This window comes from Ochotona curzoniae, unplaced genomic scaffold (assembly GCF_017591425.1).
Source record: "Ochotona curzoniae isolate NIBS_2020 unplaced genomic scaffold, NIBS_Ocur_1.0 contig_2754, whole genome shotgun sequence".
Lineage (NCBI taxonomy): Eukaryota > Metazoa > Chordata > Mammalia > Lagomorpha > Ochotonidae > Ochotona > Ochotona curzoniae.
In genome coordinates this window covers 4,567,718-4,593,412 of record NW_024465582.1, presented here as the reverse complement: position 1 = coordinate 4,593,412, position 25,695 = coordinate 4,567,718, and the positions used below count along the sequence as shown (strand labels likewise).

At 45.1% G+C, this 25,695-nt stretch overlaps 1 protein-coding gene across 5 annotated transcripts in view; it reads left to right on the top strand.

Moving 5' to 3' along the window:
- The window catches only part of CTNND2 (catenin delta 2), a 661,272-nt gene that overhangs the window by 527,595 nt on the left and 107,982 nt on the right, over positions 1-25,695 (top strand). The gene's annotated exons all lie outside the window — the stretch shown is intronic.

Sequence of the window (25,695 nt, the reverse complement as noted above, 5' to 3'; positions counted from 1 at the left end):
GGATATGAACCAGTGCCCTTATGAGATCATGGCGCATGCAAGGCGAGGACTTTAGCTGCTAGCCTACCATGCTGGGCCTGGGTTTAATCTTTTTAATATGACCTCATAGGCCCAGGGGAAGAGATAAACATTTTAATGGCAACCAAAAATAAGTTATTTTCTTTCATTAAGAACAGTGGCCCATGGTAATGTTTTGCTGTACTATTTCATGCATTTGGAAGGCCTGAGCAGGCCAGTTGATTGGAAAGAGTCTGTAATACATACATAGGGATATAGGTCACTGCATTGGTAACTGTTTTTATTCATTTCTTTTTTGTAATTCTTCATGGACTGCAAGAGCTTGCAATTCTTAGAAATGGCTCTTTAATGACGCCTATTGGGTTAAATTTTTTTTTAAATTAACTTGCAGATGTGCAGTAACTTCCCCAAAGGCATTTTTGCACAAGTCATCCCCCAGGAATCTATGGAGATTTCTTAGAATCATCTTCATGTCTTGTTTATTACTCATAGAAAAGAAAGCAGTAATCAACATGTAGTTCTAAAATCTAAGACTATGCTTTCAAGGATGCTACATATTTTATGCCAAAATTGTAAATCTTGACTGAAAGAAGTTGGTGGGATGGGTGTGATTAAAAAGGATTGATTAAAAATGCCCAATCAAGTAATCTGTTTCAAAAGTAAAGTGAACAGAGTGCTGTGTGCGGCCTGGCACTAAGAAGGCCTATCTTCAGCAGTTGGCTGGTTCCCAGGCTTGATCCCAGTCTCCGCTGAGGAGGAACAAATCACCTTGCTGACATTAATAGTAATAAGTGCATGAATATTCATATCTGTGCTGGCAGCCTTTAAGAAGAATGTGAGTGTCGATGTGAATGTATGTGCAGAGGGCTCCCCCCACGTATCTACACATGTTCCGTCGTGGGAGTGGGAGTCTTCTGACAACTGCTTTTCCTTCAGGTCATGGAACAGTGAACTCTTGACATAATTTCTCTGGATAGGCCCTACCATAAGCCAACACGTGCTGTTCTCCAAAACTTCCTCTGTGTCTTCATGTAGGCTCTCTTACTCTGCAGAAAAATGCCCGACCCACCGGAAGAAATATAACCCTTCCAAAGCTAAAATGTGATGCGCCGCTGACTCTCATGCCCGGCTTTGTCTGCGTGACCTCCCTGCATCGTTGCAGCTGCTGTTTCCCTCCCTAAGTCCCTAGCATCATCTGCTTGTAGAGCATCCTGCTCACCATCACCTGCCATGTCCTCACAGTCAGTTGTAGTCGTAGGAAGCCAGCAAAGATCGCATTAGCAGTACCAGTTAAGATTCTCTCAGAAGAACAGAGGGTCCCAGTTAGCTCTTCCAGCTATGTAACATCAAGATAGAGGCCACCAACATTATGAGTGTATGTTTAGTATCAATTGATGAAGCAATTAGACCAGTGCATGTTCACGGGCCCCTTTCATGCCTGGGCTATGATCCAGAGCAAAGTTGGGTAAGAGCAGGCTGGTTCCCTGGTCTACACATTTACAAGCAGAAGTGTGGTCCCTGTTTCTGCTGCTGGGTGTGGGCTCCATAATGGGAATCACAAAAGGAGGAAAGTGAGTTTCGGAAAGGTATTTGCTACCAAAATGTGATTTCCTTTGCCAAGGTGCAGCTCGGTTCCATGCAGCAAGGTTTGGTGGGTTTCTGTTTTCCTAATGTCCTAATTTTGTCTGTGAATAACAAGGCAGAGCCCACAATTAGGAAAATAGTGTCCAACACGTGATGATCTCAACTTGTGTTTTTCTGGCTTTAAAAAGGTATGACAATGATATGCATTCATTAGAAAGTGCCCCGGGCTGGTGTGTGGGAGCTGACTGGGCAGTGGCGCTGACTGATGGTCCCGCAGTCTCTGAGGGAGACCGCCAGCAGTGTATGCCATTGCTGACTGAGGCGTTCAGGAGCTTAGGTGGAGCAAATGCATCTTCCACTAACAGGTGTTTTCAACTTAATGGGTGTGTGAGGACTTATCCCTGTTATAAGTCAGGCAGTACCCATTTTCCTTTAATGTATTAGACCTCCCCATATATAGGAAGAAATATGATTTCTCCTTTTTCACTGAAAACTATGAATCATTCCACATTGATGAGCAGGTTGAATTAGGAAAAAAATACCCTCGGAAAAGGGCAAATTTGATTTTACTGAATGTAAACCATCAGATTTCAAGGAACTTCTATTCTTGTTCATCATTGATTGAGAAAGTGCTTGGCAACACACCAAAACAGAGACAACTGCCTACAGCCCGACGGATCTTGGATTCTAGTGTATGATTTTTAAATGCCTGCTCAATTTTTCCAGTGAGGCTTTGATCTTGATTCGCGTTAAAGAAATCACTTCCTGTGCTGTTCTTAGCTTTTAGTAATTTTATCCCAAGAGCATTTGCTGCTCACCTGCTGTGCGCTAGGATGGGAGCCAGGCTGCAGAGACAGACAAGGCGGTCTCCACCCTCCAGGGACTCACAATCCCATCAAGAAGCTGGCACAACCTGCTGGTGGTATTCTAACTCTATGGTTAGGACGGTACAGAAGGAAAAATTGCAAGAAAAGAACTAACTCAGCCGTTTGTGGCCAGGAATGGTTTTGTGGAGCAGGTAAAATTGGACCAAGCATGAGGAAAGCCTTCTCCCTCCCATGAGTAGTGAGGGGGAGGACCACAAGGAATGTCTGGCATGTTCTGGTGTTGCTCTGAGAGAACTCCAGGTACACTTGACGTACACTGTCAGTTGAAAGAAGAAAAAAGCTTACAGGGGATTGTGATTATTATCATTGTCACCATCATCCATGTAACTCCTCTCTTCCGGGGCCTGAAAGTTCTGCTGCAGTATGTTGATTTTCATATTCACCACTAAACCCATACAAGCTTAAGGCATTTGAGAAGCCAGCACTTGAACCTCACCCATCTCCATTGCACCACGTGCGATGGAGAGAGACATTTTACAGGAAGGAGATGATCTACAGGTGTGTGCTTAAACAATATGACAACCAGCAAGCTGGCACAGGGGCGCACTGTCTTCAGTCTGAACTCCTTTGGTTTGCTTCTCAGCAAGAGGCCTCCAGTTGGCCAACATCCATTTTTTGCCTGTCAATGTCATCTGTCTTGATCGCTGTCTCTCTCCTGGCTTTTCATCCTTTTTTTCCTGATACCTAAAATGTGGGGTGAGCAGGTGGGTTGGGTAGAATCAATCACTTTTCCTCACCTGAAATCTCCCTCTACACAATGAGAACTGCGAGGACTTTTTTGTTTTTAAAAATAAGACTGGCGCTTCATGCATATCCTAGATAATAACATTGGCATGGGTTTCCCAGTTTTCCCAATCCTCTGTTCTTTCACAACTTTAAAATAAATAGATATTATTGGTCTTTATCTGTAACTATAATTTCACATAGATGAAGAAAATTAAAAACAAAAATCTTTTGCTAGGGTGCTAGTTCCTAAACCAGTATAGTTTGCCAATCCTGAAGTAGGAACATGTGGCAAATAAAAAGTAAACTTACCTTATTATTGTCAGGAATTATCAGTCCTGATTATTCTGTTCCTAGCAGGATTCAGGCTTGGTTATGTCATTTCTGGGTGGGAAGCCAAGGTTAAAAATGTAAGCAATTACTATTCTAAAAGAGATTGCCTCTTTATTCTCTTTAAAAAGAAACGCAGTGATATGAATATAAATGTCTAAAAGCTTAGCACAGTGAATTTAAGTTAGGGAAATATATCTCTATCGATCATGTAGCAAACCAAAAATCTGAAAAACCAAAGCCATCCCATCTTTGGGCAATTCCATGTATTTTTAAGACTCTCTGGTTTCTTGAGAGTTTGCTTTAGCCCCTTCGCCCACCCCAGACTCCAGTCAGAGGCATGCTCCTTGGAGCAGTCCAAAGAGAAGAGTCACTTGCTAAAAGAACACGCTAAATGCTCATGGGGAAATGTCAGAGCATGTTGACACAGCAAGAACTTGAGCAAGTATGAAATATGAAATCAAAAGTTAATGCGCTTAGTCCTCTTCCATTTGAAATCCATTTTAACATAGGAAATGGAATTTTTCATAAGCAGATCTATCTATCTGTCCCTGGAGTATCTGTCTGTCACTGAGGACAGAGGATAGGAATGCAAAAAAAAAAAAAAGAAAAATTCTTCAATCTTTTTGGGAGGAGGTGATTTGCTAAGAATGACAGAGGGGAGGCCATGGGGCTCCAGGTAGCACTGGCAGAGGGAGGCGGTGAGTGTGAGAGCCCTGGGGGAGGAGGGCTCAGGTGCAGAAGGCTTCCTCTCCTTGTTTTGCTTCCAGCCAGGCTCCAGAGACACAGTAATAACCCCCTTCTTCCTCTTTTTTCCCCCTTTTCTCTTTGTGTCTTTTGCTTCATTTCTGCCAAACTCAAGCTTCAATGAAATTGCTGATGAAAATCATTTAAAAACATGGTTCCAAATAAGTGCAGCAATTTGTGGAAAGGACTTGAAACACGAGTCTGACTGAGGTTATTTTGTTACTCATTTATTCTTCATTTTGTCTTAAGAACTGCCCCCAGGAAATGGCTTCTGTTTAGCATAAGTCAGGTTATGCAGACTTTGAAATATATTGCTGTGAGCTCATGATCATTTCTATGCATGCAATATTGTCAGTTGTCAGTCTTAAGCACTGGCTGGTATGATCATCACCTTCAACTTCAACCGTGTTTAGATGGGCCATGGCCTGAGTGCAGACTCGGAAGGGTCATACTGACTCCCACTGTGGTCAGGCTTCTGTTGGTGTCTGTGGTGGGATGAATTAATGTCCCCTAAAAGTTCCTGTGTGCTGGGAACATTATGATGTGATCCTGTTCAGAGCTGCAGATGTCATTAGCTAAAACATCCTGCTGCTGTAGGGTGGGCCCTACATCCAGAGAGCAGGGTGCAATGAGAAGGGGAGGAGGAGAGAGCAAAGGACTCCCCGAAGCTGCCTGTCTGCAGGCTGCAGCCAAACTGGGACTGAGACCCCAGAGAGGCAATCTCCGAGCACAGGGTGATTTCCAGCCACCACCTGTGAACACCTGTGAACGAAGCAGCAGCTCCCCTGCAGCAGAGTTGAGAGCTCTACAAGCCCGGAAGTGAGTGCCCCAGGCACAGAAGGTTCACGTGCAGTCACTTGACCTGGTGGCCATTAGAGGAGGCTCTCCCCACACAACTGCCCTCACCCTGACTTTGAACTATCTGCTGAGTGTTGCCAGGAGCTGTGGGAGCTACGGCCAGTCAGCAGTCATTCTCACTCAGGGGGTGTTACCCAGCCTAAGTCAATTACAGGAATGACTTTCCCAGTTGCATTCAGAATGGATGCTTTAGTGAGAAACTGTGTTTCCCATTTGATGTGCCACAAATCAATATCCCAAGGATGCTGCCGTAGGCGTTGCCTTCACTGGGAGGGAACTCAGGTAGAGCGTCCGGTGCAGCCCTTGGATCTGCTGGCAGCTCCGGAAGAACCCTCTGATCCACACTCCGGCAGAGCTGCCTTCCACTCGGTTGTGCAGGCTGCAGACTATCTCCAGGCAAGTCACGTGCCAAAAGGCTGGCTTTGCTAACTTGCACAGCTCATTGCCCCCGCGCCACCGAGTCATTTCTTCATTTTTATTATTCTGTTCCCACTATAGCATCTTGTCCTGAAGGACAACAATATACAACCCTAATTTTTTCCATCTATCTTTGTGTACATGAGAATGTTATTAAGCCTGTTGAAGGATCTGCACTGCGCCTGTGCTTAGGATTATAATTAAACTCAGACCCTCAATTAGTCATTTTAACCCATATAATGGATGAGTGCCTGGTCCCACAGTGCCACTAATTCTACCATGACCTTGAGAAAACCCCTTTACAAAGTAATGCTAATGATAATCACGCTGTGGCTGGAAAGCTCCAAGGACATTTATTTTATCTGGTTTACTCTTGCATTAGCCACAGGTAAGAAATGGAATTATTATTATTTTTTATGTTAAGGTCAGCTGGCTGCCAATATTATTCATCTATTCAAAGCACTCCTTTCTACAAATATATTTTTAAAGTATATGATGAGTTCTCAGGTAGCTGACAGCAGACTCCACTGGGCTAAGTCAAGTCTGTGTTGGGTGAATGAGCATTCCTCGTGCCTACAGAGAAAACAGTGTGAGACACACACTGTGCACGCACCCGCACCCCCACACTCAATCCAGAGGAGAGGAAATGCCTCACTGGACAGTTGCCTCTTCAGCGCATCTGATCTGGATTTCAGATGGTGTCGGGCCAGCAAGACTCAGCAGTGAAGCTCCTCTTCAGAGGGAGATGGCAGAGTTCAGTAAGGGGTCTTTGGAGCTCAGCTGAGGGGAAGGTGGGCTCCCTGACTCAGCAGCCCCCTGGTGCCAGGGACTCAGGCCTGCCAAGGCCACCCCAACACTCCTAGCTCGCTCCCCTCCACTGCAATCAAAGGTGGTGGGATTGATGCTTGCGCTGGTTTTTTCATCCACCAGACAGTGACTGTGGCATGAACAACAGAGATTAGTTCCCATGCAGCTTTGGGGCAGGTTAATCCAGATGCAAGAGTCAGCCAGCTGGTTCTGTGAGGCACCTCTCTCTTTGCCCTGTGGATGCTGTCTTTCCCCCGTATCTGCACATGATTTTGCCTCTGTCATCTGTGTCCAAAATCTCTAGAGCAATGGTCATATTAGATTAGAGCCCATGTGCAAGACTTCATGTTGCCTCTGTTGCCTCAGTAAACTGCCTTCCTCCAAATACAGCCCCATTTTGACATACACTGGGTTTGGATTTCAACATGGCAATTTTTAAAAAGACTTATTTATTTTTATTGGAAAGGCAGATTTACAGAAGAAGGAGGTGCAGAAAGATCTTCTGTCAGTTGATTCAATCCCCAATGGCTACAATGGCCAGAGCTGAGCTAATCTGAAGGCAGGAGCCTCTTCTGGGTCTCCCACATGGTTGCAGGGTCCCAAGTCTTTGAGCCATCGTCCACTGCTTTCCCAAGCCACAGACAGGTAGCTGAAAGGAAATTCCAGCAGACAGGACATAAACTTGTACCCATATGGGATCATTGCAGTTACAAGGTGAGGATTTCCATTACCCAGGGCCCTCAGCATGGCAATTCTAAGGAAACACAATGCAGCCTGTAATAACAGCATCCTAGTTGGTTTTCACAATTTGTCCTCACTTTAGGAAATAGTCTTTAAAATTAAAATGTTCTTCTTGTCAGGTCATGTTGACCAGTATGAAGTATATTTGACTCATTGGTTAATATACTCTAAAATCACACTTATTCTCTAATCTTAAGGAAAGCTAATATAGACATTTTCCTGTTTCTAAATGGAAGTGACCGCAAAGATATTCTGTAGACAGTGCTCCACACACAGGCTGACACCTGTAGAACTTAAGAAGAACCCATACATGGCATCATAAGATGCTAATTAAGGTGTTGGTTCTTGAGTTGGGATTTGCATGGTGGATTTCATGAAAGCCTTATGTTTTGATGAAATCACTAGCTCAGCTTAACAATAAGAGAGCTCGAGAACATCTCTGCACATATTCATCTTGAACCCTAGTTGCTCAACTGTGTATGAAATGATTGTTGGTTAAGAAGCAAAAGGTCTGGACCTAGTGCGATGGCTCAATGGCTAAATCCTCGCCTTGCAAGCACCAAGATCCCATACTGACACCAGTTCATGTGCCGACTGATCTACTTCCCATCCATCCCCCTGTTTGTGGTCTGGGGAAGCAGTAGAGTATGACCCAAAGCCTTGGGACCCTGCACCTGTGTGGGAGACCTGGAGGAAGCTCATGGTGTCAGCTGAATTCTGGCTGTTGTGACGATTGCTGGAGTAAACCAGTGGATAGAAAATCTGTCTCTCCTTCTCTCCATAAGTCTGATCTCCCTTTCTAATAAAAATAAATAAATCTTTAAAAGAATAAATAAAAGAATCGAGAGATCTACCATTTGAATCCCAGCGAGGCCACATTTTGTTCATTGTCCTGAGGGGTACTGGGCTGTTCCATCTGGGCCTCAGGTTGCACAGCTGAGAGAAAAGGGGCAAAGTTTCTTTAGAGAAAAAAGAAAGTTTAGTCATGACCAGCAGTCTTTTCCAGCTGTCCCAAAACACTCCCCAAATCAGGGTCCTCATAGGAGAAGTTCCCAAATTTGGCATCCCCATCCAGCCCCAAGGCTCTAGGATCTCAGCTTTTTCTTTATCAAAAGCCCAGCCTTGACACTACAAAACTTTTAGGGGAAGATTACCTTTGGGTTTAGCACCTATATTCACTTCTAGGAGATGCTGTTTCTTTGCTGTGAGGCAGAACTCTTAGCCAGTGTTAACAGATCCTGAAGCTGGTACTCACAGGGTCAGAATAACTTGCCCCAAGTCCTACGGCTGGGAGTGAAGGAAATCTAAGATTCTTGGTGGCATGGCTGGTTGCTTCTACTCTGCCCTGGTCCATAGACAGACACAAGGTGCCATCTAAGAGAATGTGTGTGTGCTGACAGTGAGGAAAGGTCTGCCAACTCAGGCCGGATCCTTGGAGAGGAAGATGACAAGACAGAATTTGCCAGCCATGCATGATATTTAATTAGCGGCAACACCTAGGAGGAAAACTAAGCAGACAGCACAGAAACTGAGAAAACCATCGGTCTATGATGTGGGTCTGATTCCAAGTGGAGGAGAGACAGCGGAGAGAGAATGAGAGGGAGAAGTGCTGGACGCATCAGAGACTCTATGGGATTGCTCAGACAATCTGCATTTCACAGCATGGGGCTCTCCTCGACGTGGCTGGTGGTAGAGCTCAGGCACTGGTGGGGAGTGAAGCCTTGGCTGGAAGGCAGGTGCAGTGGTTAACTTCCGAGCACAGCAGCCAGAGCCTACCAGCCAGGGACATTGGCACCATCCAAAGTCTGAGTGGGACATTGTCACGCATGGTACAGGAGCCTGGATTGCACCCACGCTTTCGTCCTGTCTGGACTACAGTGTCCCTTTAGATCAGGAAGCCGTTAGGTGGATTCACACACAAGGAATAAGTTCAAATGTTCTCAGTAGGTAGTCTTTCCCTGTGCTAGATGCTATGCTTCTCATGGAGAATAGTTAGGGAGCTTGCCATCGTGAGCCTGGTGTGATGGCACTGCAAGGAGACCACCTGGGGGTCATGCCATGGTGCCCTGGCTGCACAAATTGGCTCCTGCTTTTCCGCTGGAAAGCCTCAGAGGCAGTATCCTTTTTTTCCAACTTTCCAATGCTGATCAAGCTTCCTTTTGCTATCACCTTCTTTACCTGTAAAAGCTTTGTGTGTTGTTTTTTCTCTAACTGGTTTACGGATTGTATCTTGTAGTCCTTTGGCTTTCTATCCTTTGGGACTTTGCCTCTGTTTTATCTTTTCTATTATGAAAAGTCTGAACAAGTTTTATCTTTCGACTCTTGCAAGATGCCTTTCTTACCCCGAAAGGACAGCCTGTGATCTTGAGAAGTTCTTGCATTTATGTTCTGTGAACGTGTAATGGGACTCGTTTCCTCCCAAACATTATTTTGTCTAAGCCAGAAAAGTGAGAATATAATGCTTTCATCTTAAATATCAGTGATTGATGTGAAATACTCTCCCGTGTGATTCCCTCTCAAAGTTCCTTTCACTTTTTTTTCAAAGTATTTATTTAATTATGAACATTTTCAGACTCTAACTTAAACTTCTTTATATTAAGTATCCCATAATTTGGTTGTAAAATATGGGCTTCTTTAGACAAGCAAATATTGGATTTTATGTTTTCAATATGCATTTTGAGTTTTCATTCTTCCCACTAGAATATGAATATTCAGACTTTTCCATTATTGGAAACAAGCTACTCCCTTTAAACACAGTCAGTCAGATTTTGGCAGAGTTTAAAACCCCACCTGGGACGCCCACACTCAGTCTCAGAGAGAAGGAGCTGCTGTCTTTCATCTCACAGCTTCCTGTGAGGTTTCGTCTCAGCTCCATGGGACCTTGCCACAATATGGGAGGTTCCCGGCTTTGGCCTGCCCCTGCCCCCAGTGTTGTGGACACCTAAGGAGTAAAACAGCAGCTGGAAATGACCTCTGACTGCCTCTGTTCCGCTCTGTCTTTTTACCTTTCTAATAAATAAACAAAATTAAGTGAAAGTTTGGTTTATTTCCAAGAGGTGTAGCATGCTGCTTCACTTTTATTTCTATAAAACATAGGGCTACAGGACACTAGTCCTGTGATTAATATGTTCAAGAAACTAGTTAATTTTTTCAGTTCTTCACAACTTTTTATTATTGAGAATGTGACTTTTCTTCCTGAAACCGTATATAATGCTGTGTTACCAGAAGAGAAGCTTTCCTGGAGAGAAAGCAAAGAGACACATCTTAATCATCAATCACAGTTTCAGTTAACCGCTTGCAAACTAAGCCTCTCCTGTATCCTAACACACCTGCATTCACACCTTTTTCCTTTCCATTTTGCAAAGTGGCATTATTTAAATGTAGAAGAGACCAGAATATTTCAACCTTGTAAAATAGCCTACAAGCCAAGCACAGCTCTCCTAAGAACAGACGGAGGGAGGGAGGGCAGCAGTGTTCAGGGAGGTCTCCAGCTTACAGGTGCAATCCCTCTTGGACAAAGGGGCACATTCCTAACGAGAGCCACGGAAGAGCTGCATTTCCGAGATCACGGCTCCTGCTCCACCACCACATGGTCTCAGCGTGACTAGCTCACTGATCCTCCGGTCCAGACTGCATGACCCAGTATGATCCCTTTGCCTTACATCTGGTGGGCCCTCAGATACCCAACAACTTTTAAAGTAAGAGTAGGAGTTTCCGTTTGTCATTCTGCCTCCACAGCCCGTGGGCCTCTGTCAGGGACCCTCCAGCTTGCGTGCAGAGAAGGCCATGCGATGTGCTGTGTGGCCTTCGGCAGATCCCTGAGAGATGACGGCTGTTCAGGAAGTCTGTTTGCATGGCTTGCTCTCCTTCCCTCGAAGCTAAACACAGATTGCTAAGCAGAGGGCCTGTGGGGTAAGTGGGGAGAATCCACCCTTGGTTCCCTGCACCTCCTAGAAAGTTATTTGCCTTGCAAACAGAAAACTAAGAAGCAACTGAAAGGAAAAAGTATTATTCCTTAATTTTAGCCAAAAACTGGTTGTTGGGGTTTTTTTTTTTTTTAAGATTTATTTATTCTTATTGGAAAGGCAGATCAGATTAACAGTGAGAAAAGCTTCCATTCACTGATTGAACCAATCCTGAGGCAGGCACCTCTTTCAGGTCTCCCACATAGGTGTAGCATCCAAAGACTTTGGGCCACCTTCCACTGCTTTCCTAGGCCACAAGCAGGGAGCTAGCTGGGAAGCAGAGTTGCAAGGACAGAAACCAGCACTCACATGGGATCTTGGTGCTTGCAAGGTGAGGATTTAGCCATTGAGCCATCGTGCTGGTCCCAGCCATAAAGTTGTTATTGTGAACTTGTAGAAGTACCAACTAGAAAGTGTCCATAAAGCAGAGAAAAGGCTCGGGGAAGCTGCCCCTGGGCAGGCTCCAGCTTGGAACACAGGTTCCTGGCTTTGCAAGGTTTAAGCAGAGCAGCAGGAGAGAACATGTGTGACCAGGTGGGCCACCCTTGACAATAGAATCTCAGGACAAGGTGATGTTCTGTGTTTGTCCTGAACTAATCTTCCATTTTCAGGCTGAGTAACAGCACAGACATGCCAGGACTCCAGATGAACCCTGTGTCCTTCACTGTATCCATAGAGGTTTAAATACCTCATTACTCCCCATTCCCAAGCACTAAACCAGCGAGGAAGACGCGCTGTGGAGGCTCTGCTGGGAGCTAATGAATCCCAACAACTAATTACATTTCTCTTAAGGTAACTTATTACCGCAGAGTAGCTGTGCTGGCACAAAAGACTATGTGAGGACGACAATGGCAGGGCAGAGACAAGCTGTTGAGTCATCCCCTGTAATTCTCCATAATGGTCCTGTCTGGACCCGTGCACCCAGACCATTGTTCTTCCCAGTGTTGCATTTTGCTTGACCTTATTTTGAATCAACAATGTAATTGCTAATTGCAGGCTAATTTATATAAACAAATGAGAATCCTGCCAAATGGTGTCGCCATGAGTGCTACTTACTGCCCTGACAGCTCTCTGTTTTGCACAAGTTTGGGTCAGGTGGTTGAAGCAAATGAGGCTTCCTGCAAAAAGTAATTATTTCAAGGCAAAAAAAGGCATTGAGGGCCTGCCAGGAGGCACGGTGTGCAGCCCATGACTCTGGTCGAGTGCTCCCAGGTTTGGGAGGCCACTGGCTTCAGTTCCTGGCTCAGAACCTCACATGATCTGAAGGGCAGTATTTCTCCTTAACATGATGGAAGCAGTACTAATCAGTCCTTTTCTAGAACATAAAGAAGCTTTCCTATTTCTTCTCTGCAAACAGCCGTGTCATGCTAACAGACTAGAGGAAACATCATTTGTCCTTGACCCCGTCGCTCCTAACCAGCTCAGATAAAGAGGTTGGCATTGAGGTTGCAGCCAAGCCTTGTGGCAATGGGGTGTGTGAAGGAACCGTTACCAAACTTTCGTGGGACTTTTCAGAGCTCCTCCTGATTACAAGGGGAAGCACTGAGGGAGGTGGTTGCTTGGGTGCTTCCATGGCACCCAGCAAGGATGCCACCCTCAGCAGGAAGTGTTGGGCATTTCTCTGAGCATCTGTCCTCTGTGGCCCAGTGGTGCCAACGCTCAGACTGACAGTGACGGGGCAGGATGACATGGAGATGATGTTGGCCTCCTGGGGCCCCTGGCTTCCTCCTGTGCCTTGTGGAAGCATACACAGCCCTATAGATGTTGAGTCTGCCAGGAGCCGAGGAGATGAACTTCACATGGGAGCAGGGGACTCTGACTGGCAGGAGCGGAGTGTCCTTCCAACCAGAGGAAGCCTTCTAGTTAGGCTGTCATGATCTCTGCATCACCTCTTCAGGCAATTCTGTTCCCTCATTTTTTTTTTTTCATGAGAAAATTCAGATGAAATTCATATAATGTAATATTCATCCTTTTAAAAGTAAACAACTCCATAGACTTTGTATATTCAAAGTTTTGTGTAGACCACTTCTATCTACAGCACCCCAAAAGGGGATCCCATAACCAGCAAGCAGTTGATCTGCTTTGCCCTCCCCAGATCCTGCCAGTCACTCTGAGCTATTTTTGCATATTTCATACAAGGGGAATCCTATAACACTTGGCCTTTGTAACTGGATTTTTTAAGTGTAACTTTATTTTGGTTAGGTTACAGATATCAGGTTACAGAGGTCCCAGGAAGCAAGCAGAGTTATTTCCCCATGGCCGGGTTGAATGATGAGGTCTGTTGCTGGTTGAGTCTGCCAGGGAATATCAATCCTTTTTTGAAAAAAAGATTTATTTATTTTTATTACAAAGTCAGATATACAGAGACAAAGCAACAGAGAGGAAGATCTTCTGTCTGCTGATTCCCTCCCTAGGTGGCCACAACGGCTGGAGCTGAGTCAATTCGAAGCCAGGAGCCAGGAATTTCCTCCCGGTCTACCACACGGGTTCAGGAACTCAAGGCTTTGGGCCATCCTTGACTGCTTTCCCAGGCCACAGCCAGGGAGCTGGATGGGAAGCGGGAACACTGGGATTAGAATCTGTGCCCATATGGAATCCCAATGTGTTCAAGGCAAGGACTTTAGCCACTAGGCCACCGCACCGGGTCCTGTAACTGGATTTTTATCATCAGGGTTCTATCAAGGTTCATCTGCTTTCTAGCATGTTTCAATATTTCTTTCCTTTTATGGATGGATAATATCCCCTTGTATTGACTTGCCACATCTTGTGCACTGATGGACATTTGGACCATGCCCTCTCTGGCTTAGTGTGAATAATGCTGTTACATGTATGGGCAGTAGGTTATTTGCTTGTCTGCGGCTGGGTATGTTGCTATGATTGAAGTTCCTGGATTGAATGGTGATGTTGTAGTTGGAAGAATCACGGTGCTTTAGAATGTAATCTCATTTGTAAAAAGGGCCATTGTTAATATGTTTTATTTAGCTGAGATTATTACTGGATCAGCTCCATTCCAGTGTGACAGGTGTCATAATAAAAAGGGGAAAGTTTGGGCGCGGTCACAGACAGGGAAAGTACCACATGAAGATGAAGGCATATTGTGGTGATGCTTCTAGAAACAAAAGAGCACCAGTGTGTGCAATAACCCAACACAAGACCGGCAGGGGAGAGATTTTTTTCTTACAGCCGTTGTGGACAACCCTCCCACATCTGGATCTTGGGCTTCCAGCTCCCAGAACTGTGAGTTGATAAACATTTTGCTTAAGCTCTAAGTTGGTGGTGGTAATTTGTTGTTAAAGAATCCTCAGCAAGCTAATACAGGGGAGTGTGAGAAGAGAAGAATGAGTGCCGAAGACATTCACAGATCAGAACACAGAAAAAGGGATTCACTTCCCCCACAAGCTGTTGGCTCATTAGTGAATTTCACATCATCTGCTTCTGTACTTTACTGGGTTCTTTCACTCATTGTTCTCATTTGCTGTTTGGTAAAATAGGTTCCTGAATGAACAGAAGTCCACGGGAACAAAGGGGGGTGTTGATCAAAGGTTAACACGTAGCCCACTTTAATATATGGTAACTATGTAATAGAGACTGTCATATCCAGATGTGAAGATACAATGCAGTATGCATCTCTACTTCCAAATCAAATATGGACTGCCAATGAAGCTGTTGGATATATCTTGGCAATAGGGTCATGGACTGTCTGCTGTTGTCTGTACCTGCAATGTCAGGATACATTTAAATAGCAGAATGATGAACTTATGACTACTTACGAAGGACTATACTAGTGTAATAATATGGGGGACAGTTAGGGCGAGGGAATTTGGGGAGAGAGTAAGGGAAAATCCCAGAGCCTATGGAATTGAATCATAAAATTTTAAATTTTAAATAAAATAAAATTTTAAATTTTAAATAAAATAGAAGAAGAAATATAGCCCACTTTACAGATGGAGGAAACTAAGGACTAGGTAGGTGAAATGTGTTGTCCAAGGTCAGACAAATCTAAGTGTTGAAGTTGACACTCAAACTTTTTTCCACTATCCTAAAGTATCTTCTGGAGTATAAATGATTTGAAATATTTGTGACAATTGAGGCCTTGCCAGGGTAGGAGTCTGAAGTCATTCCTGCTGGGCTCCTCTGACTGGTCAAACTCTGTGTGTGTTGCTCTTCAAAATCTCCCACAGCTTTAACGGCAGGCTCTGTTGCTTGAAATCCGTTTAACATGCTTGAGATAAGAATGTTATCTGGTCTGTTTCTGATTCCTCTATGGAATAAGGCTAAAGAAGGAGCTGGCAGTAGGAAGCTGTTCTGTTGCTGGTTTCCAATTTTAGTTCCTTTTGTGGCCAGACAGCCTTAGCGTTGACATCATTTAGTGCTTCTGTCTCCTTTTCTTTCTAGCAGGTCACCATCAATTTGACAGGCACAGAAATCAATCACAAGCAGCCATGCATATTCATTCACAGTCTGAATTCGGCCTTGGTCGAAGATGTGGAACCTTTGAGGGAGCCTGGGTGCAGACACAGCTGTCCTCCAGCTTCGATTTGATTTTTCTCAATCCTAATGAGAGTTTTTCTTCATTTTCTCCGCTGCAGGGATGTTCTTCCCATGGTTTCCCTTCTTGCATATTCAAACTTGACCTGTTCAAAAGCACCTTTTTAGATCTACAACTATGCTTAGAATAATTAATCATTCCTAAAGGATGTCTTACAGATGCTGGAGTCTCTAACTTCTGGCTTCGCTCCTTTATTCACAAGGACCCTTGAGAGGCAATGCTGAGCACTTAGGAGAGAAGTAAAAGCAGGCACTTTAAATACGCAGCTATCGTTAATTACTCTGACCTTTCCCATTATGGTGTCCACCAATATTTCACAAAATCAAAAAAAAATAATAATCTTACATATCTGTGCTTTAACAAGCAATCAAAAAGTGTAAAAAGAATGAAATGAATCTTCCTCCTTGGTGTTGCCTTCCTTGAAGTTAGCAATTTTTTACTGTGTATTTGTCCAGAAAAATTATTATGTAAATTCAACTCAGAACATGTTCTCTACAAATCAATACATAAGCACTTTTCCTGCATATTGCATGACTTTTTGATAGAAGAAGGACTTTTTTTCTGTTTCTTCTGCTTGCATATCCCTAGAGACATCGATAGGAGTTTCATGGTCAGGGGTGAATAGGTGCTATTGCTGTGGTTTGTTCCCAAGTGAGTTTGGCATCAAACTAGGAACTGGAAGAACTGACCAACACAGAGAGATGCCCCTTCTATATTTAGTCCTTGGAAATCATTATTCAAATTACTGACAATGTTGAACTTTATTGCCATGCACAGTGTAGAAAACAACTGCTCACGTTTTGCAGACATGTGGTAGAATGGAATCAGTGTCATTCCATTTAGATTCAACAAGAAGAGTAGCAACTGAACCACATAATGTTTTAATGTTTTGACTTTGCTTTTGTAGTAAAAAGTATTCAAGCAGAGCCTAGGAATACTTGAGTCTGATGAACACATTGGCTACACCAGCACATGAATCCAACAGTGAGCAAACAGACAATGGAGCTGGTCATTCCTTCCAGCTCTCGCCCCAGGTTTTCTGCCAGCTAGTATATACCCCGTGCAGTAGCTACCCCAGGGAGATGAGTGAAGGTTTGAGTATGACATGTGTGCAAGTGGACTGCCACTTACCTGAAATGTTTGGGACCATGTGTGTGGAATATCTGCACAGATTTTATCAGTCAAGCCTCCTAATCTGAAAACCCAAAATCAGAATGCTACAAAATCTGTAGTTTGTTAGTATGATGTCAGCCAGCACTTAAAATGTTTGGCTTTTGAAGCACTCTGCATGTTGAACCTTTAGAGCAGGGGTTGTGCATCTCCAACCTGTGCAATGTAAGAAGCAGATTGCTGAAAGCAAAGGCCATTTTGTCGAGGTGGCTTAGCCAGCTGGCCCTGTTCTAAGGGAAAGCAGACACGCCTAGCAGGAAGCTCAGTCTCACCAGTGCATTGCCACACTGGACTGAACTCCATGTATGTCACCGAGAGAACAAATTCCTTCGGTGGTAAGATATTTTATCCTTTTGGTAATTACGGTTTCCTTTTGTGGCGGTGATTCCCAGTGGTTTGGTTCTGCCTGGACTTGCTGGGGGAAACTCCTCGGGGCTGCTCAGCGGAATCAGGTCCGCATCCCTCAGTCAGCACTTGAGATTTGCACGCAGCATGGTTCCTGGGAACTAGATGCTAGGACGAGATGCCAGTGGTGCAGTCAACAATTGTGAGGCTAGCAGATCCGGGATACTTCTTTATGTTAGTGGGGTGAAGCAAAACTTTACTCAGAGACCCCAAACAAAATCAAGCTTTCTCAGCCTTCTCAAGGTCCAGGCGGGGCAGGGTCTGCATGTCAGTGCTGCTGCCCGCTCCTCTGAGGTGCCAGGACTCACACCAACCCAGCGGGACATGTGACCTGGAAACAGTGTGTGCATCCCTGTCACTTGCAAAGAGCAAGCCCGTGGTTTGCAGAAAAATGACTCCCAAAACTGCCTGCACTGTAATCCCATCATGTTGTTATCTGGCAAAAGCAATTTTGCAACCATGATTAAGGTTAAGGTCCCTGAGATGAAGGGATTGCTGTAGATTATTCAGGTGGACCCAGCCTAATCACATGAGCCCTTAAAAGCAGGACGTTTCTCTGGCAGGGGTCACAGCAATCTTGAATAGCAGAGTCAGCGTGACCACAGGTGAGAATTCAAATGTCCTCTAGGAGCTGGGAATGATCCCCAGCTGGCAGCCAGCAGGGAACCCTAGATAGGCCTTCATCTACAAGCACAAGGAACTACGCTCTGCCAACCAGCCAGGTAGACCAGGAGACAACACATTCACGGGAATACTGCCTAGCTCAAACATCATTGTTAGCCTGGAGAGTGGATTGTAAACCTGAAAGTATAGACCTGGGACAATAAGTGTATGCAGCTTTAAGATACTAAATATGAGCCACGTCATTATAGCAGTAAGAGCAAACAAATGCATTAAAACCTATATTAAAGATCACTAACAATCGTTAATGGTGACTGAATCTAATTCAAATGCGATTTCCATAGGCAATTCTAGAATTAGGAATATCCTAGGTAAAGCTCTGTAAAGATTGTCTTTCTAGCGAATGTGGACATTTTGCTTGCTAGGCTTCCTGTATTTAGCAGACTTTCAGGATCTGGCCAGACACTGGTCACCTGCTTTCCTTCCCATGAACATAGGCCTTCTAACCACCAGAATCAGAAAGTGGATCACAGATTCTTGTCTGCTTCCCAATTTCTTTAACAGATGTTTATCTATAGCTATAAGGAAATAGAGCAAGACTTGGGACTACATAGTTAAGATTTACCATATCAAGAGCAGTCACTGGGGCTGGTGTTGTGGCACAGGAGGCTAAGCCTCCATCTGTGATGCCGGCATCCCATATGGACCCTGGTTCAAGTCCCAGAGACTCCAATTTTAGTCGAGCTCTTGCTAATGCACCTAGGAAAGCAGCTAAAGATGGCCCAAGTGTCATAGAAAACATAGGAAGCAAGGGGACTGAGATTATTCCTGAATACTTGTGAGTCAATATGTTGTTCATAGTCTTCCAGATCATAATTATGGGTGTCTATAAGACAGAACTTCTTAATGATACGATTTGCACATTTTGTCTATCAAAGTCCATAAAGTTCCTGGCTCTGCAGTAAATTTTCCTCAATAAAATTGAGACAGTTTGTATTAATGAGGAGTAGACTAACCAATAGATTAATTTATCATGTAATTTCTCTGTCATCCAGCCACTCTAGACCCATTCAGGAAAAGTATATTATTTGGGGGATTTCATTAAGACATGCACTGGGAGGTTTTCTCAGTTCAACAGATATTTACAAAGTTCCAGTTCTACCAGGCACTGTGCTGGAGCAGGGAGCAGAGGTGATGCACAGAGCAGTCTGTCTTCGCAGTGTTTGGGAAGGAGACGGGAAGCCGATGCTGTAAGGGAGGTGCAGACTACGCGAAGGAACTTCATGATCGTAGAATGGAGATTTAGTCTGTCCAACAGGGAAGGAAAGGACCTGAAGGACAAGTAGGGCTGGCCAATTGGAGAAGAGGGAAGACTTCTGGGGGCGGGCCGTAGTGAGTTTGACCGTGACATAGAAGAGCTTGCAGTAAGGACTGGCATACCAGTAAGTGCTGTGGAAGACCTACCATGGCGCATTTCTGAAGCTTTCCTGAGAAGTGGGAAGAAAAGGGGCTGAAGTGGGGTGAACCTGTGAGGTACAGGAGGTGGGAAAGCGGTACGTGGCGCAGTGGTCATGCAGGAGGATTTGGGAATACTTAGGGCTGGCTCAGGGTGTGAGTGAGTGGGAATGAGAAGGACCAGAGGTGAGCAGCACGCTTTTATTTGGCAGTTTGAGAAATGTTTTGGGAAGGCAACCATTAAGCAAAGCCCCCGACCAGGCTGTGGTGAGTACACTTCCCTCCCCGCCCCCAGCTCACTTGTGTCTTTCCTTCCCACCCTCCCACCCCACTGCCCACTTTCTTTTTTCATTGTCTCTTGTTTTGTATCTCTTGGTTGCTGTGGCCACAAATATCCTTTTTAAAGGCCTGTCATTATTCCTGCTTTACTCATCACCAGTGTAATTCAGGGTCTCCGTGGTGAAGGAAATTCACAACTAAAAATAAAAATTTTACAAAGGCTGCCTTCACTCTGAGCTGCTGCAAGGATAACCTTAGGCTGGGTGAGTTATTCATGACAGAGGTTTGTTGCTTGCAGTGCTGGGTTCTGGAGCGCCTCGACCAGAGCTCTGGCAGGCGCGGTGTCCATTGAGGCAGAAATGACACTGGTGGCTGCCTTCTCACCTGCTTCTGGGGTGAACACATTCCTTCTCTTCCAGGGGAACTAATCCCATTCTTCAGGGCTTAACTCTCTTGGAGACCCCGCTTCCTAGCACCGTGGCCTTAAGAATTGGGTGCCAACATGGGAGTTGCGAGATGAGGATGGGGATACAAAGATCAGACCCTAGCCCTGACCAGCCCTAACCTAGAGGTGGGCCTTTACCCTCCCACCACGATAGAGGTCAGAGCTGAAGTTATTTCTATAGAGCAGTGATGGTGTTTCGTTTTTACTTTGTTTTTTCTCATGAAGCCTTTAATCAAATGAACTCCATGTAGTTGATGCTTCCTATCTAAGTCGGTCATTTCCACAGAGCAGGGAGACATGGGCAGCAAGTGAGCCCTGGGTTGGTAGAAGATGCACAGTCTCATCCCATATTTTCAAGTTATATTCTCAGAGTGGTTACCAGGCTACCCAAATGTGTGATTTTTAAAGAGGCCCTTAACACTTGCTCCAAAACAAAAGAGTGACCCCGAGTACTGTACCAGAATAAAATCCTGTTGATTGCAGCATGGAATTAAATTCTTCATGGTCAACCTGTGACCTGTTTTTAATGGCGCTCTGTGGCTCCTCAAAGAGTCTTTGCTGTTTGACCTTGCTGTGGCTTTATAATTCCCGGATTTTCGGAGCATTACTCCCTTCACAGCCCGAGCAGTAAAAGGCATCTTCCTCCCAGTGGTGCCATCATCTGGTACTCACATGGTGGAGTACAAGCCATCTGGTGGTAGTAAACCAAGAAAAGTCATTCCTAGGTGTTACCTAGTGCTGGTGAGAGACTCATGTAGCTACTCGCTCCTGCAACAAGAGGCATCTCAAAGTTCTAATGACCACATCTCGTCATTCAAAGTGTCTAACAGGTCTAAAAGTTTCCCTAAAATGTTTGAATGGCTCGAGCAGAAATATGACAATGGACATTAATTATAAAAATGATGATGAGGGATCTTTTCTGTGCTAAAGTGAATGTAATAGTTTTCCATTGCTCTTACACTAAATTTCCACAAACTTTGTGGCCCCCAAAAGAATTCAGACTGTGTTTCAGCATTCTGAATATAGGAAAGGGCTTGGCTGGCTTCTCTATGTGCAGTTGCTCAGGTTTGAAATCAAGATGTCATTTATGGAGTTGCTGTTTGGAAACAGCAGTTGGGAGGGCTGGAGACTTGCAGAGGAAGGAGATCAAATGCAAGAATATATACAGTTCTTGTCCTTTGAGGACACTTTCAGGTGTTTGGTGGTTATTATTTGTGCTCAACAAGCTATCAGTGAGTGATCAAAGCAGTCATACAGAAAACTCATCATCTAGATGAGTGGACTTTAAAAAAACACATTGACTCTCAGCTTTATGAGTCTTTGAAGTACAATTTGTTAAGATTTCCTGGGAGAGAATAAATTGGAAGATTACAAGACCACGCATGGGAATTGGGTGATGAAGTTAAATGAAAGCTAGAAAAGTTGTTTCCATAATAGCTGTTAATAATCCCAGATACAAAGCCAGGCCTTGAAAGTCTTCAGGCCCATAGGCTGCCATTTAAAGGCAGGTAGCCAATTACCTGCACCCCTGATTAGTGGGTTTGCTCTCCCACTTCTTAGAAGATAGAGGACTCGAATAGGCAAGGAATGAGTTCACACTGGCTGTGCTTCTGATTCGTTAGGCCACATGGTATTCACTTTTCTGCAAGCCACCTGCTGATGCCAGAAAAAAATCGAATCTCTACTTGGCAGTGTTTTCTAGAGATTCCATTTATTAACTGTTATTTAAAGCCCAGGTTTTTGTGACTTGTCATATGAAATCACTCTTGGTCAGCCGGAAGGCATTTGGTTTAGAGGTGAAGAAAGAAAACCTGATGTTGATCATTTGGAGGACTGACTTTGCACCTTGACCATGGGAGTTTCCTTCTGCTGGTGTGGGCTTTGGAGTAGACATGTGTGATGGGCTTCAGGGAAAGGCCTGGGTAGAAAGCTGAGGTTTTCAAACTGTGGTTGTACGTGAGGGTCTGCCATCATCTGATGTACCATGAATTTCCAAACTCACCACAGGAAAGGCAGTGAAAAACTTTCGAGTGTTAATGGAATGCAAGGTAGGTGTGCCTTAGGGCTGTGGCCTTGGGCCTCTTGGCATCACTCCAAACTCTAGAAATGGCCTGGTCACTAAAAGCTCCAGGCTCAGTGAGTCCAGCTTACGCTCCACGTACCACATGTGAGGAAGCAACAGCTGGATACGGTACATGTGTGCTGTGCAGCACGAAGGACCACACGTACAATTAACTTCACAGTTAATGGTTTTAGCCACACAGCATTCGCCCTTTTCTTCCCTCTGATTTCCTTGTAATTTAGCCCAATGGGAAACTTTGAGCAGACGTTTCATAGAGCAGTTAACTCTGTGGCGACCGTCAGTTTTAATTGGAATCATGTCGCTGAAACCCTAGGTAGTACTTGACAGCTCGAGGGTGTCTTGTAACTCAGGTATTTCTGGCTTGGCTCTGGGCTTCTCCAAAACGATGCTCCCTGATGCATGGCTAATTCCAAAAGGCCTGGTCTCAGGCAGTCTTACAAGGAGGCAGTACTTAACAGTCAGTGAGAGGAGCTTTTTTCTGATGTTGCTCATTAGGAGCGAAGGGGTGACTGCGGGACCCTCTGCTCTAAGTGTGGATGACAGCGGTGGTTGCTGCCGGCTCTGGAAGGTAGCTGGGTTTCAGCCACTGAAGCACACTATCCCTGCAGCTCAGCAAAGCAATTACCAAGTTCTAATTGTCCTGATTTATAGAGAAATCACTTTTCTTGGGAGAAGACAGTAAGGTGCATAGTAATCCAAATAGCAAGACTGAATTAATCCTTTTAAAAAATAAGCAAAAACCTGGGAACTCACCTCCTCCTGGGAATTGTCGTGGCTTGGTTGTGATGAAGTGCCAATACAAAGACAAGGAGGTGTGGCTAATCCTCAAACCACTAATACCGCTTGGTGCTTATGGTTTGGTGATTCAGCTAATGCTCTGGAAATTCACTTGAAATAATGAGGCCACACTGCAGACTTCACTCAAGCACGGCCCGAGAAGCCGCCTCAGCCCTCAACCTTCTAATCCAGCCTTCTCATTTCCCACGCAGAGATGGAGCACCGACAGTGTCAATCCCTCTTCACTCCCTGTCCCACTGGCAGAAGTGGGAGCGAAGTGTGGACCACACTCATGCCCACACGTAGGTGGTGCTGTGCTCACTGAAGACAAGGGTGGGAACAGTCAGTCATAGCAATGCACATTCACTTGGCAAGTGCACCTGCACCTCCCACCAATGTGCCAGTGCCCGGGAGCCAGATTCTGCTGGCACCCTGCAATGGCTTGGGAGTAGATTCCCACTGGAGCTGCCAGTCAGCAGGAACTTTCACCATTGTGAACCAGGGATCTCGGCATGCTCTGAGTTCCATACCACAGTAGCCTGGCACTGAGAGCCACTGCTGTATTAAGTCACCACTTCACTCCAATTGGGTGTATGCCTGGGATGAATTTAGACTCTCTTAAATGCACAGCATTTTGGTCGTAAGCAAAGCGGTACAACTGTTTGATGAAAACATAAAGTTCCAGAAACTTCTTCTTGTGATTTGCATGAGCCCATCATTGCTCAGTTTTCTAGGAAGAGAGAAGGGTGTGGAACATTTAAGACAATTTCATTCATGTGTGTCAGTGACCTATGGCTGCTGTAACAAACTCTGTGGCTGAAGCCAGCATCACTGTATGCTGCCATAGTGACCATGGGTCAGAGTCCAGACAGCAGGCTGTCCAGCTATTGGCTCTGTTGAGGGATCCTCCTCCAAGCCACGGCAGATTGTTGGCGGAATACACGTCCTTGTGTCATGTGACTGAGCTGTGTGTGCTGCCTGGCCGCTGGCCGAGAACTGGCTTGATCTGCTAGTGGTCCCTCCTGTCTGTGTGTGTCTCCTCCACACATCAGAACCAGAGGCAAGAAATTGGGTCCTTGTGCCTGGATTTTTGTAACTTCCCTTTTGCCGTGTCTCCCTAACTTCAGCTGGAGAAAGCAGGGAACATTCTGCTTCAAACACCACGTGATCACACGTGTGATTATCCACAGGGATAAGTCAGAACAGTCTCCCCATTTCAAGGTCCATTTCCTTTATTTCATCTGCCAAGGCGCCTTTCCCTGGTAAGGCCATTTGTTCTCAGATTCCAGGTATTAGGGCAAGGGCATGCTCAAAGGGCTGTTGTTTAGCCTACTCTATCTAGTCTGCCCAAAGGTTCCCCACTACCCACACTTCCCCTTCCATCCCAAGATTCCAAAGCTCTTCCCTCAGAAGTTCAAAATCCCTACGAACCTGTGAGGATAAAGGAACTAATTCCTTTCCTGAGGTAGGGCAGATGCAGCACGGCAGATATGGACCATGTGGTTCAAAAAGAAGGTCAATGGAAAATAATAGACTCAAAGCAACTTGAAAACCCAACCCAGAAAACTCCAGTAGGTTTCAAGGTCAAGGACTTAACCTCTGCCATTCCCAGCACTGCCTTGTGAATTACACATCAGGAAAAGGAGATGTTGAAAAGGCCTCTAGATGATGAACTCAGCGGGCAAGTGGGAGGAGCCTTCCTCACTCTTTCATGGTGCGACGTAAGCGTCGTAAATGCCATGTGGGGCTGGTGTTGGGCTGCAGCGGGTAGAGCCAAGCCTACAATGCCAGCATCCCAATTCAGAGTGCCAGTTAGAGCCTCAGCTGTGCTGTATCTGATCCAACACCCTGCTAATGTGCCTGGGATTTCAGCTTAAGTTGGCTCAAGGGCCTGGTTCCTTCCTACCCACGTATTAGACCTGATGAAGATCTAGGCTCCTGGCTTCAGCCTAGCCTAGCCCTACCCATTGCCAGCAGATAGAACATTCTCTTTCTATCTGTGTCTCTTTATCTCTGTGTAATTCTATCTTTCAAATACATGATTTTTTAATTTAAAAAAATCCATTTACTGATTCACTCCAAATGGCTGTACTGACCAGAGCTGGATCCCAACAAAGTCCAGAGGCCAGGAGCTTCTTCCAAGTTTCCCATATGGCTAATGGGGCCAAGTGCTTGGGCCTTCCTCTGCTGCTTTCCCAGGCATATTAGAAGAGAGCTGGATTAGAAGAGAAGCAACCAGGACAGGAACCAGTTCCCCACTGTGCCACAACACTGGCCTCCGTAACGTAAAATCTTTTTTAAAGAGTGTTAATATGTAAGTTGTTTCAACACTGCAACAGACTCCTGTGCCTTGCCTCTGCCCAGACTGCCTTGGGGCTTGCTGGGTATCATAGATGACTTTATTTGCTGAGGCACCATTAGCAAGGTTTACTCTAGTGATCCGTGAAACCACCATGGTTTAACAGTCAGAGTGTACTGGCTTAGGGCACCAGGCTCAGTAGGAATGGAGAAGCATCTGCTGTAACTGTCATTTGCCTGAAAACACTGCTGCTTCCTGCCAGGTGCTGGCCTCGCAATGCTCAGTGATAGCTAGCAGACCCTAGCTCTGCAAGGTGAGCTTGGCACAGGCTGCTTACCTGGACCTGCCACTAAGTCCATGTTGTGGGTTAAGCCTAGCTCTTCAGCTTTAGATTCAAGATTTCACTGTTATTCATCCATTGCTCCATTATTTCAATATTCTCCTATTACTCTTAGATTTTAGAAGATACATCAGCATTATTGTGGAACCTTCCATTTTTTCCTCTTGGTGGAGTTGTTCACCATATACTCCGTGT